Source organism: Pleurodeles waltl, chromosome 3_1 (assembly GCF_031143425.1).
Source record: "Pleurodeles waltl isolate 20211129_DDA chromosome 3_1, aPleWal1.hap1.20221129, whole genome shotgun sequence".
NCBI lineage: Eukaryota > Metazoa > Chordata > Amphibia > Caudata > Salamandridae > Pleurodeles > Pleurodeles waltl.
In genome coordinates this window covers 1169493471-1169511166 of record NC_090440.1, presented here as the reverse complement: position 1 = coordinate 1169511166, position 17696 = coordinate 1169493471, and positions in this window count along the sequence as shown.

The following is a 17696-nucleotide window of genomic DNA, read 5'->3' as shown; positions in this document are numbered from 1 at the left end:
AAAAAGAGCTGGAGGTGTTGACCGAGGAGTGTTGTCAGCACCATGACAAACTGTTTGGAAGGGCAGCTCCCACCGTGCCAGACTCTGAGAAAAGGAGACTATGGATGGACATCCAGGAAAAAGTGAACTCCCTGGGTGTCAGCCACCAGAGCATCGTGAACTCAAGAAAAGGTGGTACGACCTGCGCTCCCGGACCAAGGAGAGGCTGGCAGAGCGGCTCCCGGAAATGAGGGGCACCGGAGGGGGGCCGTCAATATTACCACCACCCACACCCCTGGAGGAAAGGGTAGAGGAGACCCTTGAGCCTGAGGCAGTATGCGGGATGGGAGAGCTGGACACATCTGAGCTAGGACCATCAACCGGTGAGTACCATGAGACATGCATGTACCCCCATTAATGCCATACCCCCACCCACCTTGTACATAGGAGCATGCGCAACCAAAATAGCTCCATTTCAGAGTAGCAATCACCAGAATGGTGCATTATGGGCAATGTAGTCAAGTAGGCAGTTGATAGGCAACAGTTTATTAGGAAGTTGATAACAGATAGTAGATACTGACAGTGTGTTCCCTATGTCCCACAGGTCTCCCACAAGACACCCCCACCAGTCAAAGCAGCCAGGGGCCACTGGTCAGCCAGCAGCCAACAGAGGGATCTGGATCAGCCACCACTGCGACCTGCACCACCAACACCCTGTCCCCTCACGAGACACCAGTTGGCATATTGGTGTGTGAGCCTGCACCAGGTCCCAGCCAAAGTGCCACGGTAGATGTCACAGAGCCTCCACAGTGTCGCAGGCGACGTAGGAATACATCCTCACAGCGGCAGGCAGAGTCAGGGGAGGCCTCCATTTCACGTACTGAGGCCGCACTCCTACGGGGTCAGCGCCTGCAGACACAAGAGATCAGGAGGATTACAGGGGCATAGCGGCGCATTGAGCGCAATCAAGCCAACAGCACGCAGCTTGTACATTCTGAGTTGCAACAGATAAATACACACATGGGCGACCTTGCACTCTCCATGCGTCAACTTGTGGCTGGACTGCTAACACAGACGGAGAGTGCACGGCGTCGGGACAGGCAGCTGCTGAACCGCCTAGACAGAATGTCAGCATCCATTGTAAGGCTGGCCGTGAACACTACTGGTCTTCCTAGGCGCACAGTCAGCCTCCAAGTGGACATGGGCCACTTTGCCGTTGACGTGGCATGTGGACTCGGCCGTCTCAGCCACGCTGTTGACTTAATGGAGGCACGGCAGGTGGCCAGGGGCACAGGTGACACGCCCCAAGATAGTGAGGAGGGCTCCACCGTCAGCAGTGTCTCTGCCGGTGACACCAGGGTGCTTCGCAGTGGAAGCGCAAGGCAGGGCACTGCTGACCCCCCCAAGTACCAGCCATGCTGGCCGAGGCCAGCGTAGGGTTTGAGCTCCACACAGTCCTGGGGTTGGGGCACATGAAGTCAATGTGTCCCATGCCAGGTGGACTTTTACAGCCCCTGACCTGTTCAAAATGTATATACTTTTTTTTTTGCACTAATTAAATCACTTGTTCTTTCCACTTAACACATGGACTCTTTGTGTGTGACATTAGTGAGTATGGTCACAGTTAGCACGTACCTTCCAAAGTATTGGTTTGCAATGTGTTCCCGTCTCAGTCTGCCTTGATTTGCTATGCTCCTATCCCCATGATGGCGATGTGGTAGCTCTTGCTCTTCATCCTCAGATTCACGGTCTTCAGGGGTGAGAGGTAGCCCACGTCTGGTGGCAATGTTGTGCAGTATAGCGCATGTCACAACGATCTTGAAAGCTGTTATTGGGGTATACTGGAGGGCACCTCCACTTCTGTGGAGGCATCTGAATCTTGCTTTCAGCAGTCCAAAGGTCCGTTCAATGATATTCCTGGTCCTCTTATGTGCACTGTTGTATCGCCTCTCTGTCTCATTGCTGGGTGTTAAGTACGGGGTAAGAATCCATGGTCGGAGTGCATATGCACTGTCACCTGTTTGGCAAAAAAAGTACAATGTTAGCTGGGCATGGATTGTTTCCACATTGACCTGTGTGTATGTCTGCAAGGTGTTTTCCGCTCTACCTAGGAAGTATCCGTCTCCAAACTCCCCACGTGCTAGGCGTTGGTGTATCCCATTGTGCCTAAAAATGTAGGAGTCATGAGTACTCCCTGGAAATTTGGCAACCATGTCAGTGATGACATAATGGGCGTCACATACCACCTGGATGTTGAGTGAGTGGGTACACTTCCGATTGCGGAACAGATATTCCAGATTTGCAGGAGGGCATATTTGTATATGTGTCCCGTCTACACTCCCTATGACATGGGGGAAGTTGGCAATCCTGTAGAATTCCAACTTGGTGCTGTTGATTTCTGCCTCATTCCTGGGTAGGTATATGTATCTGGACATGTGTGTGAGTAAGGCGTCTAGGAATGCCCTAAAGAACCGTGAGAGTGAACTTTGGGATACCCCACCTGCCACAGCAATGACCCCCTGATAGCTCCCGGGGCCAAGAGGTGCAGTGAGCATAGCACTTGCACATGCGTAGGTATGGCGCAGCCGCGCACAGTCTGGCGTTGTAGCTGTGGTTTGAGTAATTCTATTAAATCTAGTATAGCTGCACTGCTGAGTCTATATTTGTCATAAATCTCCTCCTCTGTTTGTTGGAAACGTGTCTGCCTGGTTCTATATATCTTCTCCTGTCTCTGATTCCTCCTCCTACTCTGCTGTGCAGCGTGGGCTCTCCTGCTCATTCCTATCACATACATCTCCGCCATCTTGAGTAACCCAGATGCCTTCTGGGTCTCCTTTTATACTTTGGTAATGGTTACCACCTGCTCTGAGTTAGTGGTAAATTGGACGTGCAAAATGGGCTTTTTGCGACTAGTCGCAATTTGCAAGTTGCTATTGCATATGGTTTGCGACTCGCAAATTGCGACTTCCTATTTGCGTGTCGCAAAATGAGGTCGCAAATTTTACGAGTCGGTAATGGCTCACGTCGCATTTTGCGAGTCGGAAATGGGTTTTTTGCATCCCATTTCCGATTTTGCGGGGTTGCAAATTTCGATTCGGGCAATTTGCGAATCGCAAATGTTTCCTACATCTGGCCCATAGTTCCTTGTTCATAGTTTGATAGTGTTCTCTCTTTCCTGCACCTTTGGGTTTTCCACCTGTTCTTTCCCTGTTTCCTTCCTTAATGCAGTTACTTTTGTGCATATGCGGTCCTCATGGCCACACGATCTCCCTCAGTCCTCAGGTTTTCCCAGTTAAGCTAAAGACTTACATTACTCTTCTGCCTCATTTCATAATTCTTCTGGTGACACCGTAAGTCCCGGACTGGAAATGTCTGTATGAAGTGTGGATATTGTTTGCTGTTGCTAATTTCTACTGTCTGTCTTTTATGCAGGCTTAAAAGATCATTTGAGGTATGTGTGGGTTGAGTGCCATGCATTTGATGAAACGTGTCTTGCGAAAATGCCATAATCTCGCCTAGGAGTAGTGGTATAAGTAAATATCTATCTTGATCTCCCTTCCACTTTTTCCAACAAAAGGCAGGACTGCCTTCCGAGTCCATTATCATCTCATGGTCACCTGTCTCCGTTATAGTGAAGGTTTGGCGAGTGGAGGTTTGGGGATTAGAATTGGAATCCTAAAGACAATGTTCCAAAGACAGTAATACCCTCACAGTATGACCCTCTAGAATAGGTTCTGTATAAAGCCTGAATGTCTTGTGGTTTGTTTCAGCAATTACATTAATTTATTTTTTTAAACATTTTTAGGTTCCAAACTCCTGAGTTTCTGCATGTTCTTATTTTTGAAGATTTTTGCTTTAGATGTAACCATTAAGAAATGTTTTGGCAATAGGAATCTGGGCTGTGTGCCACAATGCGTTTCAGAGGTTATGGTTAATAATTCTCTTTCTCTTTCCCTTCCCCCTGATTTACCTTTGCCCTTATCGCATTGTTCCCTTCAAAGTGTTCACTGTGGTGCCTCTTAAAGATAAATGGCACCACATTACTTCAATTAGAATATGTAATTAAAAATGCTGCTCCTGGTCTTTCACTGAACAGTATCACATACTCGAAACATTGAAATATGATGCAAATATAACACACGATTTGACACAATGTTGCATTGCCTCAGTACATTCATGGAGCTTGTACAACTTTTAAAAGAGCTCTGAATTAGATACAAGTTTTAGACTGAGAAAGAACTATAGTTGAGATCATCAATAACCCTTTGAGCTTGTGTGCAAGACATTAATGGTGATGTTAAGGGAGAGGTGCAAGCAAGTTTGTTTTGGACTACCATGGACCTCCCAGAAATCCGTAAAAAGTGAACATTGCTTAAAATTACTGCTAGTGTACCCTACCCTATCTGCTCCATGAAATACATACAAATTAGAGTTTACGTGTACCAATTTCTATATACCAGAGACTGCAGAAAATATATGCCTGCACAACTGGAGGGCATCAAAATGGCCCTAAAATCAGACACAGAGATTGGACAGGACAGAAATGTTTGCCTTTAAACCAGAATAGAACTTCAAAAACAGCAAGCGGATGGCAGACAGACTTCCATTTTATGCTGGAATTCACTTTTTCTCTTAAACTTACTTTGGGGCTTTTGAACAATTGTGAGTCATGTGTGGAACATAAGGGAGACATGTGTGCTGCTTGAGGACAGTGTGAGATGAGTGGAGAGTAACAATGTTGTCAAAGGATAGAGATGTTTTGTTCTTACCTGGTTTGACTTTGGGATTCCACAGAACAGGAAGCAGACATAGCATGTCTGGGTGTATGTTGGAGAGGATGCATTTATTGAGGAGGGTGATATGAAGGTGAAATCCACGCTCTACTTCAAGGACAGCTTGCATAAACTCTACCCTGGAAAACGTATTTGCCTGTCCACTCTCACCTTACTGCGTTTCACTTAATTACTCCTTGGTACATACCTCCACTCCAATGAGTTTTCAGAGTTTGTGAACTCCTGCCGCATTGCCACCTTTAACACTCTACAGAGTGTGTGTTGAGTCAGGCCATGTGGTTCCCTGTAGCAAGCCACTAAACAGTTAATTACAAGTTCTCTCTGCTTCCCAGTTAAGGTCCACAAGGTCACATTGTATAAGGGGAAGAAGTTAGAGCCCAGGGTGTAGGCTGTGTCTATGTGGTTCCAGGTTGTGGTACTCACATATGTATGTACTAGCTTATGTTAGATGTCTTGTGTTATCTCTTGCTGCAAGGATCCTCTGAGTGCATGGCGATCCACACAAGACGTTTAGAGCCATGTCAGATTATTGTTTTTGTTCAAATGTGAGCTGGTTTTCTAGGTTCGGGTCCGTTCACCTGGGAGTCAGTTGACTGCTGGACCTGGACGGATGCAGACCTCTCCGTGGGCTTTTCCTTTCAGCTTGCTAAATAAAGCCAGTTACATTCTCATCATCCATTTGCTATGAGACCTCAATTTTAACACAGGTTTAATGATGGTTAGTTGAATGTAATTTTGCTTATCTGAAAAGTGATTTCGTATTCTCTTCTATTCCCTGTTTTAATAGTGGAAGTAGAGATCTCTCTGCAGATAACTTTAGCTCCAAGCATTAACCTGAAATTTAGTCATACAAGTCTCTATCTGCTCCAGAAGAGCATGGACAGCTGTCCTTCTACTCTGTTAATATCTCTTCCCCAGGCTGGTGATCACCACTCAGAGATTTCTAGCCCAGAATAGGTAAAACGCTGCATCTATGGAGATCTCCACAAGTAGATTTCTGTACGTGAATACGGCTTTAAATGTGCTCTATAAATGGCACTTCTTTTCACTTATCATGCATATCATGACATGATACAACTGACCTTACATGACTCAGGGCAATAAACTGCCACTGAGCGGTGTAAAATATAAATAACTAACATATTGTAACCATATATGCAGAGACCTGACCTGCTACACAAATCATTTAGTTATGGGTCTTTGAAATATAGTTTTAGTATCCACTTTCCAGAAATACGTGTCCATCGATAGATCTTACTGAAACAGTATTGTTGTAACCCTTGACACAGAGAAGTTTGATGTTTTCATGAGTTTCTCGAATGAAGATTAATTACTGAGGTAGTTACATCCCCTCAGATGAGGATAAATTAAATTGCCATATGATAATAGATCTGCTATGATTGGTAGATTTCAAATGTTTTCTAGGACAAGGAACAGTTTGACAGATGAAAATTGGCGGGATTACCTTGCCTCTGCCAGGACATTATTAATTTTCCCTTTATTACAGTTTTTTTGGGGGAGGCAGTTCTACCTGTTAGACTCGCACAGGAGATATTGTATATGTTATCTCGAAGGGTTTGGCTGGTTTCTATTGGAGCAATTAGAAAAAGGACCGGGCTTTGCAAGAGCTCTTTCCTTGGAAAGATGCCCTGTGCTACATTTATTTTTGCCTGGAGTCCTAAATGCCTGACTTTAACTAAACCAAACTAGATTTCACTACATCATGGCGAGTGTGAGAAGCAGTTCAAAATAGGGTAAAATGGTCCTACTAAAATGGAATGCTAGCATTTTCCTGGAAGAAAATCTGTCCAGCCCATTTTTACAACATTTGAAAACCTGAAGAGGAGAAGCACAAATGGACTGAGATGATCCTTATCCTGAGGAAGAAATACACATGCAGTTGCCTACAACGTCGATATGAATTTTCCTGCAGAAAAGACACGTTGCGAGTTTGTAACTGTTCCGTGTTCTTAGTTAACCCAAGAAGTGGTAAAATCAGGATCTATTCTTGAAATTATGCTTTGCCTGCCAAGGGAAACTTGTCTTCGGGGAAGACAATTTTTCACCTAAAAAAGGATCCGTAATGAATGGTACCTGCCAGTGAAGAATTTCAAGGTAACTAGAAGTACTGGGGATACAGGGTGGTATGTAACCAACTGTGCTGAATAATCTTTCAGCTGTGGATTGGTAGATTTGGCGGTGGAACATATTTTCTGCAGTCTCTGGTACATGGAAACTGATTAGCTCCTCCAACAGAGATTGTCTGCTGTTGCTATAAGGGATTCCAATTCCACCGATATGCAAGAAATTTTGTGGTCCAAGGCTCTTGCAGGTCAGAGGCGTTCTTCAGGAACGCCTTTGGTGTTTCCCTTATTATTTTGCTAACTCTGTTAGAGTGTAAAATAATTGAAAAAACAGCAACTCACTGATCCTGGTGCTAGCAACTGGAAGCAAAAGAACAGCATATATGTATGGTTGAAGCTTAATACAACTCTTCTGCTAAATGCATGAATCTCAGAATGTGCCCCAGTTGTCATGCGTGTTGCACTTTTGTGGCACTGCTGATACTACTGTCACCATAGCGGCAGAGCACACTTCCCACCTTCACACACAAAGTATACATCTTTGTATGGAATGATTTGTAGTTCACAGATCCCATCCATTAAATATATTTCATATGTAACCCTTCATATGATATATTTCATGATGCCTACCACGTAATCTAGGTTTGTTGTCCAGACATGACACCTCGTGAACTGGAGCAAGAGGTGTCCTACGTTTCTCCCTCTCAAACACCCTCACCACGGGAAACAGCGCAGTAGGCGTAATTCTGAGGTCCATATATGATGACTGATGGTTGCAGCATGCATGACTGTTAATTTATCATACGGTTGCTGATAGTGCACATAGTTTACTCTTGTCAACGATGATTTTGTGTGTGTTAATTTGTCCAAACTACTGGGACATGTATTTCACACCCTCCATGATTTATGTCTAACATGGTAACATTAGACATGGGAATCGGTCATTATGGATTCATATAGCCAGAGTGAACTGAGCCTTCTTCATAAAGCTACACATAATTTAGCACAACCAAGTTCGTGTGTGCCAACACAATTAAACCGCATTTAATACATGTATTCTTCACAAATTGAAAATCACTAACGTTAGGTACACTGATAACATGCTGCCAACTCAACATTTTAGAATATAACAGGTAATACAGACATCATGGACATAGGCGGACATATTAAGTATGACCTTATCAAATTTAAAATCCATAGGTGCAAAGATGCCAGTTTTCTACTGCTCATAAGCCACCTGCTAAGATAAAAAAGGTTCGTCAAGCGTATTAGTGCCCCCTCAAGTAAACAGCAGCCTAGTGCTCCTGTGTACCAGGGGGGCGTACTTAAAGGTCAGGACGGCTGCATGCATCTCCCAAGGCTCTACCTTGAGTATAACTAGTCAATGACGAGCCAATGTTATCCATTATAATTCAGCTCTATGGATAACTTTGGTGCTGAAAGTGTATGGTGCAGAATGTATTTAACTTATGAGTCCATGGTTGTGGTGGGAAGTACAGCAGCTTATTCGCACAGAGAAGTAGATTATCACAATGTGGGAAGCTGGGCTGGTGTGTGGTGGACACTTACGGTGTTGGCACCTTATATCAGGTCCCAGCAACCCCTATTAGTGAATGAAGACAGTGTCTAGAGGACTCTCTAGAGGTAGCTGTGGATGAGCAGTCAATACTTATCTAGAAGGAGTGTAAAGCACTTTAAATACCACAGCAGTCACACAGCAATTTATCACACCTGAAAGGAACCACACAGTTAAAAAAATAAAGGTACTTTATTATAGTAGCACTGAACTAGATTACTTATAGGCAGTCCCCCACCTGGAGGTAAGTACACACTAAGGCCCTGAGTTAGACTTTTTGGTGCAAAACTGCACTAAAGCAGTTTTGCACCAAAAAGTTTAGCACCGGCTTGCACCATTTCTGTGCACCAGCCGGGCACCATATTTATTGAATGGTGCAAGCCGGTGCAAAGGGTAGGCTAGCGTAAAAAAATGACATTGTTCAGGTGGGGCTGGAGGTATGGAAGAAGGGGGTTTTGCACCAAAAAATGACGTTAGGCAGGTTAGAGTAAAAAATAAAAGACTCTAACCTGCATAGAGTCATTTTCTGACGCAAAACCATCCATACCACATCATTCCTGTTTTAGAAAAGACAGGAGTCATGCTCACCGCCCCAATGGCCAGCACAGGGGACCAGGGACTCCTGGGCATGGCCATTGCACCCAGTGCCATGTAGGGGGCCGCATTTCAAGGCCCCCCAAAGGCACTTAAAAAAATACTTACCTATACTTACTGGGACGGGGTCCCCCATCGTCCCCTGTCCCTCTGATGTGGGTGGGGGGGTCCCTGGGGAAGGCACCTGTGGGCTTATTCAATGGGGTTCCACCATGGAAATAGGCCCACAGGTTCCGTAATGCCTGCCCTGACCCAGGTGTTAAAAAATGGTGCAAAGCAAGCTTTGTGCAATTTTTTTACCCATTCCTCCCTCCCGTGCATGATTTTAGCACAGGGGGATAAATATGGCACTAAGGCCAAAGAGTCATTTTTTGCATGGGAACGCCTACTTTGCATCTCATTGACACAAAGTAAGTCTCCACGTCCAAAAAATTACTTTAACTCCATAAATTTGGTGCTAGACAGGTCTAGTGCCAAAGTATAAATATGGAGTTAGTTTTGCACCGAATTTGCGTAGTAAAAAATTCGGCACATACCAAGTATAAATATTCCCCCTTGTCACTTTAGGTGGTACAATGTAACTGTTTCAAAGGTTCTTTCTGATAGAGTACTGGGCGTATTCATTGTATATAACATAAGGTTGCTAAAGAATCAAGCACTGGTGTCGCTTGGCATGGCAGGTCATGATACATACAAATATTATTAATTTAAGGGGATAGTGCTTAAGTGTTAAGGTAATGTGATATGCAAACATACAAATTCTATCATGCCTCCAAGAGCTCACCGCTGTGCTAATTTGTTATTCATGATCTGTATATGGGAATTCTGGATGTAGGGTTAAGAGAAAATTTGACAGGTAGATTTCCGCAGAGAGACTTTTTTGCAAGAAAAGGGTTAGAAGCTGCCAGGGACTCTGTCCTTTTGCTGCTCATATGGAACTTGGGAAAATGATTTGATTCTGTATGTTTCCTGTAATGCTGAATTGCCTTCATGGGATATGCCTCGTAACCCGTCTTTTGAATTCTTATAATAACTTTTTAAGTGTATTCCTGAACTAGAACTGAGGGCCTCATTTACAAGGCCCTAGAGGCACACTGCACCACCAGTGTCATTTATTTTTTTACGTTCTGGTGACGCAGTGTGCCAGCTCATATTTAGGAGGCCACACAAAGCCACCTTGGGCGGCTTTTCATGTCCTTGGAAATATGGACCCCTTTCATGAATAACAATGCTTGAAAAGGGTGTTAAAAGAGGGTTGCTTGAGGTGTTCTCACGCAACACCCATGGAAGCCGAAGGAATATGATTCATTCCCAGATTTATCAGCCTGGGAAGACGTCAGATTCCTAGGCCACCTCCGTGGTGGTGTAAGAGTGGCGCAACAGGGAGAAATATATTTCTCTCTGCGTTTTTTCCTCTTTCTATGTTTGCTGCATTCTGGAGTACACATAGAATGAGGAAAAAACCTCTTGTAATTGATTTTGTGCAGGAAGTTGTCCCTTCCGGCACAAAAACAATCATCCGCACAACTCAGACACCCTTGGTTTGAAGTCAATGGGATGAAATGGAAATATAGGCACCTATCTGCACTCAGGTAGGATTCGAAGTGACTCACTGTGATCATAAATAAAGGAAAGATATCACTTCTCTCCTCTTTTGACAGCCTATACCGAGGTGTGGTATATGGCTGGGAGAGCTCAGCTACACGGCCCCCTGCAAATGAACAGGTTGCAACATGAAACCTTGCCTCTCCTTTCCTTGGTAATTCTGAAAGACGGCCCCTGGCCAAGGTGTGCAAAGTATGCATGCAGGAGGGAAAAGGGTGTGTGTCTTTGACTATTCTTTTTTAAATCTGAATACAGAAGAGGAGAAGTCAGGTGGGTGCAGTCCAGGTTCGGAGTTTGGATAATGTCTTAGTGCACATTAATTGCTACAGCTATCCCATGTCTCACTCTCTGAACAATCAAAAATGTGAACGCTTAGAAACTGGGACATTTGCTATTAAAAGCTATATAAAAACCGTACGAACGTGCAAACAGCACGTTATAATGAAGACCACCACATTTTATTGGGACAGACACTCATTTTGGAACAATAAATTTTTTTTAACAGAACAGTAGTAGCAGCCTATGAGCCTAGTCTCACACCCCGAGGCACTTATCTGGGTTAAATCCATTGTTCTGGTGAAATTGGGAAGCCTATGTTGCTGCTTGCACAGCATGGGATATAACATAACAAGCACATTACAGGTCTTTTAAAAAAAGAAGTATCTTTTTGGTTTTAGGCACTGTTTGCTTGTGCTTCTTAAGAAGCAATGTTTATTGGCATCTGTGTGGAATACGGACATTGGTTAAACCATTTAAAATGTGATCATTCACTGCTCCTGCTTGCATTACTTTTAAATTTAATAAGAGTCTAATATAAGGACAGTAGTGTGGTGGGAAGGGTGTCTTGTTTTGGATGAGGCTGGAAATGGCCTTTTCTGTATGGTCGCCCTCATACTTTTTTCCTTCCTCCTCCCCTTTGTGCTGAATTCCTTTCCATTGGCTTTCAGACTCTGGGCACTTTACCACGGCTAACCAGTACCAAAGTGCATGTGCTTTTTCTCTAAACCATGGTAACATTGTCTTATCCACAATAGTAAAGTGTACTACTTGTGCCCAGGGCTTGAAAATTAAATGCTTTTAGTGGGCCTGCAGCACTGATTGTGCCACCCACTTAGCCCTTTAAACATGTCCCAGGCCTGCCCCAGCCGAGCCTCCATGTGCAGTTTCACTGCCATGTCAACTTGACATTTAAAGCCATTTGCTACGCCTTAAACTATTCTTTTATTTCACATAAGTTCCCAAAGTCTCAGGGCCAACAAAGACTTCAACTTAGCACCACTGCTGTGAGACTCTGCCTCTCTTTAGTCTGGACGCATTGCTTGTAACAACAATTAGTGTGTGTTTTAATCATCAGCCTGCTGTGTACAACGATTGAGTGTGCTGCTTCTGTCACAGTTGGAGCAGCACTGAGGGAAGCTTTCAAGCATGTCCCTGCCTATACTTGTGACGATGAAGTGTCCTGCTCCATGAAAGTCTGAGTGCCTTCTTCTACACAAGATGCCACAGCAACCAGGACCAACACACTGACGTGGTTCACAGCCAGTCAGCATGCATTGCCCTGAAGAACCAAGACTCACCTAACTCACCGAATTCCTGACATGGGGCGTTGCTGTGCAACATCGTACCCTGTCTACCTCTATGAAGGCGCCACACGAACAGCAGCCTGCTTCCCAGAGGAAGGTACTGCAGTTCCCTAGACCATGAGGTCTTTGCAACATCGCGGGCAGCTGGAGAGGGGTTGATTAAGCATTCCTGTCCCGAGGGATCAATTCGAAACTTTCTCTTTGAGGGCTTGGGGGAGTACTACGCTGGTACTCCCATTGCAAGAACATGCATTTCCCTATTTTCTGTATTAAAGTAAATAACCTAAGAGAAGTGGGTGTATTCATAGCATTTTACTGGAATAACTTGTAAAGCATAACTTGGACTTTTATTTTTTCATTCTCATTATATTCATATAAGTGTCCTCTACTTTTCTAAATCTGTGTGGAGTCTTTTTTGGTGCTTTCATTGTGTTGCTATGTGTGTGTGTTGCACAAATACTTTACACATTGACTCAAGTTAAGCCCGACTGCTCTGTACCAAGCTATCAGAGGGTGAACACAGGTTAATTTAAGGGTCTTACCCTGACTTCGATTGTGGTCCCTAATTAGATATGGTGCACATCTCTGTCAACTAGAGACCCAGTTTCTAATAGACGAGAATAGTGGAGAAGAAGCTAATACCTTACTATTCAGATTCTGGTTGGCGTTAACCCCTTTTGGTTGTTCTTTCAACTCATTATGTGTGCCCCCTTTGGCTCATGTTTTTAATTACAGAGTGGACTATTAACGCTTTAATCAAAAGGGAGTGACAATGTAATGCAGCATCAAGTGTTCCATAAAGATTAAAAAAACATATTCGCTGGTCACTAGGGTCAAAGGAAAAGTGATGTCACTTCTTGAAATGCAATCTGAGTTAAAGGGTATGTGATGTCACTTTCATCAGTGCTGTGGTTTTGTTGAAATGACCCCAATGAAGGGAGTATTTTGGTCAATGACCTGGGAACCATTCAAATACACAGCCAGTGAAAATGTCAATACATTTTCTTTCCAATGCCATGTTCATCCAGACCACATTGAAAAAGTCCTCCACTAATTCACCCATGATATGAGCACCCTCTTATATGAGTTCCTCTGAATTTGATTGTCTCCACCTATGCTTTAATATTGTCTTCTCACAAATTCGTCATGACATAGTTCTCATTTCCCATTGACTTACAGTTATTCTAAGTTATTACTTGAACGTCCCTTCAAACACAGCACTTCAAGGTATCTTAAACTTTTGACAATAAATTCACTCCCCCACACCCACATAGGTATGCATATACTGTCACTAGGTCTCAGTGGCTACTGACTTGGACCAATTGTTTTACTGTTTTATTTTTAGGATTTTTGGTATTCGAGTAATTGCTATGTTGATCTATGGACACTCAATTGTTGAATTTGTAACACATGGTTCTGTGCCAGCAATTATAATGTATGCTATGTGATGTATGAAATTCAACAAAGAGACAATGAAAAAAAAACCAGAAAGAAAGGCTACTGAAAAGTAGTTTCGCTCTAGGTGCCCAGAAATACCAGTGGAAGAGAAGTATCCCAAGAGGAATCCTTATAGATGAGATACCTTATAGATGAGATACCTTATAGATAAGATGGAAGTATTTCAGTGAGTTTAAACATAGCAGTCATCACTGAGCCATCACACTCTAATTATGATAAACTTATTTTACTATATTGGAAATGTATGAATAATGAAAGGTTTATACAGTCTCAGTGATTGTACTCTCTCCCTCCAAATGTGGTTACCGTGGACCTTTGTGCACTCCACAATTGGCATACTGTTGTCCCCTTATAAGTCCCTAGTATATGGTACTTAGGTACCTAAGGCATTGGAACACCACAGGGCCCCCATGGGTTGCAGCATGTATTATGCCATCCATAGGAGCCCATGCAAAATGTGTCTGCAGGCCTGCCATTGCAGCCTGTGTGAATAGGTGCATGCACCCTTTCACCACAGGTCACTACACCAGGTAACTGTAAGTCACCCCATGGCAGGCACTTTCAGCCCAAAGGACAGGTTACAGGTTTCTGTGTGTGAGGGCACCCCTGCAGACTTCATGAGTGCAGGGAAGCCATTTTTCCTGTGTCCTGGCCCAGAGCTCCGCCAGGTAGCCACTTGATTCTGCCATCTTGAAAACAAGCTGTGCAGAGGCCCCTGGAGCATCTGAGTGGCCAGGTCAGGCAGGTGTCGTGAGTGACCCCCTCTGATAGATGGTCATAGTGCAAAGTAACCAAACCCCCTCTTAGGGCTATTTAGGGGCTTCCTTGCAGGTGAGTCCCCAGATTTGGGGTGCAAGACTACACCAGGACTCCTCTGCATCAACATCTTCTGCTCCTGGCCACCGGAACTGCAACTGGACACTTCAGGAACCAACAACACTGCAACACCTGAGACGACATCACCTTCCAACATTGCTTCCCCAGCTCCTTCAAGCAACTGCAACATTTCCATGGCTGTGCATCCTCTGGGGTCAGCAAAACTTCAGCTGCACCAAGAAGCAAGAAGGAATCTCCCTTGGAGTGAAGCAGTCACTCCCGTGCATCTGCAGGCACCTACAGCAACAAAGTCCGGCTGCATGGATCTGTCCTCCTCTGGAACTGCATGGATCCTACAACACAGGGGGTAGTCCGGAGTGGTTCACTTGGTCTTCTCTGCCCTCTGTCCATTTTGGGAGAGAGTGAGTCCTTTCCTCTCCTTACAGGTCAGTACCCCTGTGCACCTTGTCTCTTGCAGCAGAAAAGACTTTTTGTCCCCTGCTCCAAGGGATCTTCAGGCTTCAAGATGCCACATCCTCCAGCACTTCATTCTTCCGTGGACAGTCTCCTCTCTGCTGCTCCAGCGATGTGGGAGTCCTCTCCAAGTGTGCTGATTGCACCTCACTGCAACTTACTGTGCTTGCTGCCAGTGGGTTGCCTGTGGGGGCTGCAACTGCTTCTGCTAGCTCTCCCAACTGCTAAGGATCAGCCTGGACTCCTCTCCAAGGGTCAAGTCCCCTGGACCTTGCTGGTCCTCTTCAGCCTTGCAACTATACTTGTGCCCAACTTGCATTTGCCAAGGTTTGTTGGTGGTCCTCAGGACCACTGACCAACTGCAACCCAGCGACTGATGTGGGACATCATGTTTACGGCTCTAAGGACTTCCCTGCAGCTACTGGGCCCCACAGCTGATCTTCTACCTCTCACATCGACCCGGATCTTCATCCACAAAAGGGTGGGTAGTGGCTCCTGCCCTGTCTGGACACTTCAACGTGGTCTGGACTCCGCCCCCTTCTTTAACAGATCCCTTCTTCCAGAATCCACCTTTGGGTTCTTCTGGTCTGGTCCTGTCCTTGCAAAGTTCATTTTCTAAGTCCTTGTGCTAGTCCTTGGGAAGACCAGGTACTTACCTCTGCTCTCTTGGTCGCTGGGGGTCACTTAGGTACTCACCTCATGGGGTCCCATGTTCTCCCAGCTCCCCTCGAATGACTCCATATCTTTGAGTTGGTGACTTCACGTCGCATTCCACTATTTTAGTATATGGTTTGGCCCTCCCCGTGCCCTAACTATTTTCTATAGTTTCTTGCCAATGCTTGTTGGTTCCTATGCTAATTCCTAATTATTACTGTGTATATTATATATATATATATATATATATATATATATATATATATATATATATATCTATATATCTATATGTACACACACACACACACACACATAGGGGTGTGGAAATCTACTTTGCGTCAATGAGATGCAAAGTAGGCATTACCGTGCAAAAAATGACTCTATGGCCTTAGTGACATATTTATCCCCGTGCTAAAATCATGCACGGGAGGGAGGAAGGGGTCAAAAAAGGGTGCAAGGCTTGCTTTGCACCATTTTTAACGCATTGGTCAGGGCAGGCTTTAGGTGACCTGTGGGCCTATTTCCATGGTGGAACGCCATGGAATAAGCCCACAGGTGCCCTCTCCAGGCCCCAAGGACACCTCCAACCACAGCAGAGGGACAGCGGAGGAAGGCGGGACCCCATCCCAGGTAAGTAAAGGTAAGTCCAGGTAAGTATTTTTTTTTAAGTGCCCCCCTACATGGCACTGGGTGAAATGGATGTGCCCAGGGCACCCTGGTCCCCTGTGCTGGCCATTGGGGTGGTGGGCATGACTCCTGTCTTTTCTAAGACAGGAGTCATGTGGTATGGATGGTTTTGAGCCATAAAATGACTCTAGGCAGGTTAGAGTATTTTTTTTTACTCTAACCTGTCTAATGTTATTTTTTGGTGCAAAACTCCCTTATTCCATACCGCCAGCCCCACCTTACTAACATCATTATTTTTTACGCTAGCCCACCCTTTGCACCGGCTTGCACCATTCCATAAATATGGACCCGGCTGGTGCACAGAATTGGTGCAAGCCGGTGCTAAACTTTTTGGTGCAAAACTGTGTTATTGCAGTTTTGCACCAAAAAGTATAAATCAGGGCCATAGTGTCTCCTCCGTCCCTTTTTTGTGTATAGAATTTGTAGGGATGCCATGAGTTCACAGCAAATTCCCACAAACTTTACTATGGCTTTTCCCCATCTACCAATAATGCCACTTTGTCTGTGAATAAATTATATATTTGTGTTTGAATTTGGATATCGGCAGGAAGGGTAGGCCATTTTATGTTACTTTGGTTACTACTGACCTCAATTGAGGTCAAAGAAATGTTACAAAAACGTTGCTGTTTGCAAACGGCTCAAGTTGGAAAGGGACATTTAGGGCTGAATTTATATGCCCCTAGCGCCACAGGAGCATCACTTTTTGTGACGCTCCTGTGGCGCTAAGCACTGCGTCGTATTTACAAGGTGGCGTTAAGCCACCTTTTGTGGCTTAACGCCACCTTGTAAATACGACCCCTTCCCACGCAGCACTGTGTGTGGAAAGGGCGTGCAATGGGTGTTGCTGTGGGCATGCCACAGCAACACCCATTGCATTTTGACACTGCCTCAGATTTATGAAATTTCGTAAACCTAAGGCAGCTCCAAAATCTAACGCTACCCCCGGGGGTGGTGTTAGCAGGGCGCAACAAGGAGGAATACTTTTATTCTCCACACGCATAGAAAAAGCAAAATGCCAGAAATGATTGTTTATGTGTGGGAAGGTGCCTGCCCCTTCTTGCACATAAACAATCATTTGAAAATTACACTTTGGCACTTCTGTGTGTGCTGCATTCTGCAGCACGCATAGAAGTGCCAAAGTGCCATTAGTGATTGTTTATGTGCAAGAAGGAAGACCTTCCTGCACATAAACAATCACACCCCTCAACACAGACATCCTTGCACAATGGTGCAAGGTTGCCTGCGTTGGCGCTGTCAGCTAAATTTAGCACCAGTGCAGGGGGAATACGCAGAGGTGCGCCGTATTCCCTTAAATACGGTGCATCCTTTCGTTTCTAAAGTGACGCAGCGCAGCGATACCAATTTTGGTGCAACACCGTGCTGCACCACTTTT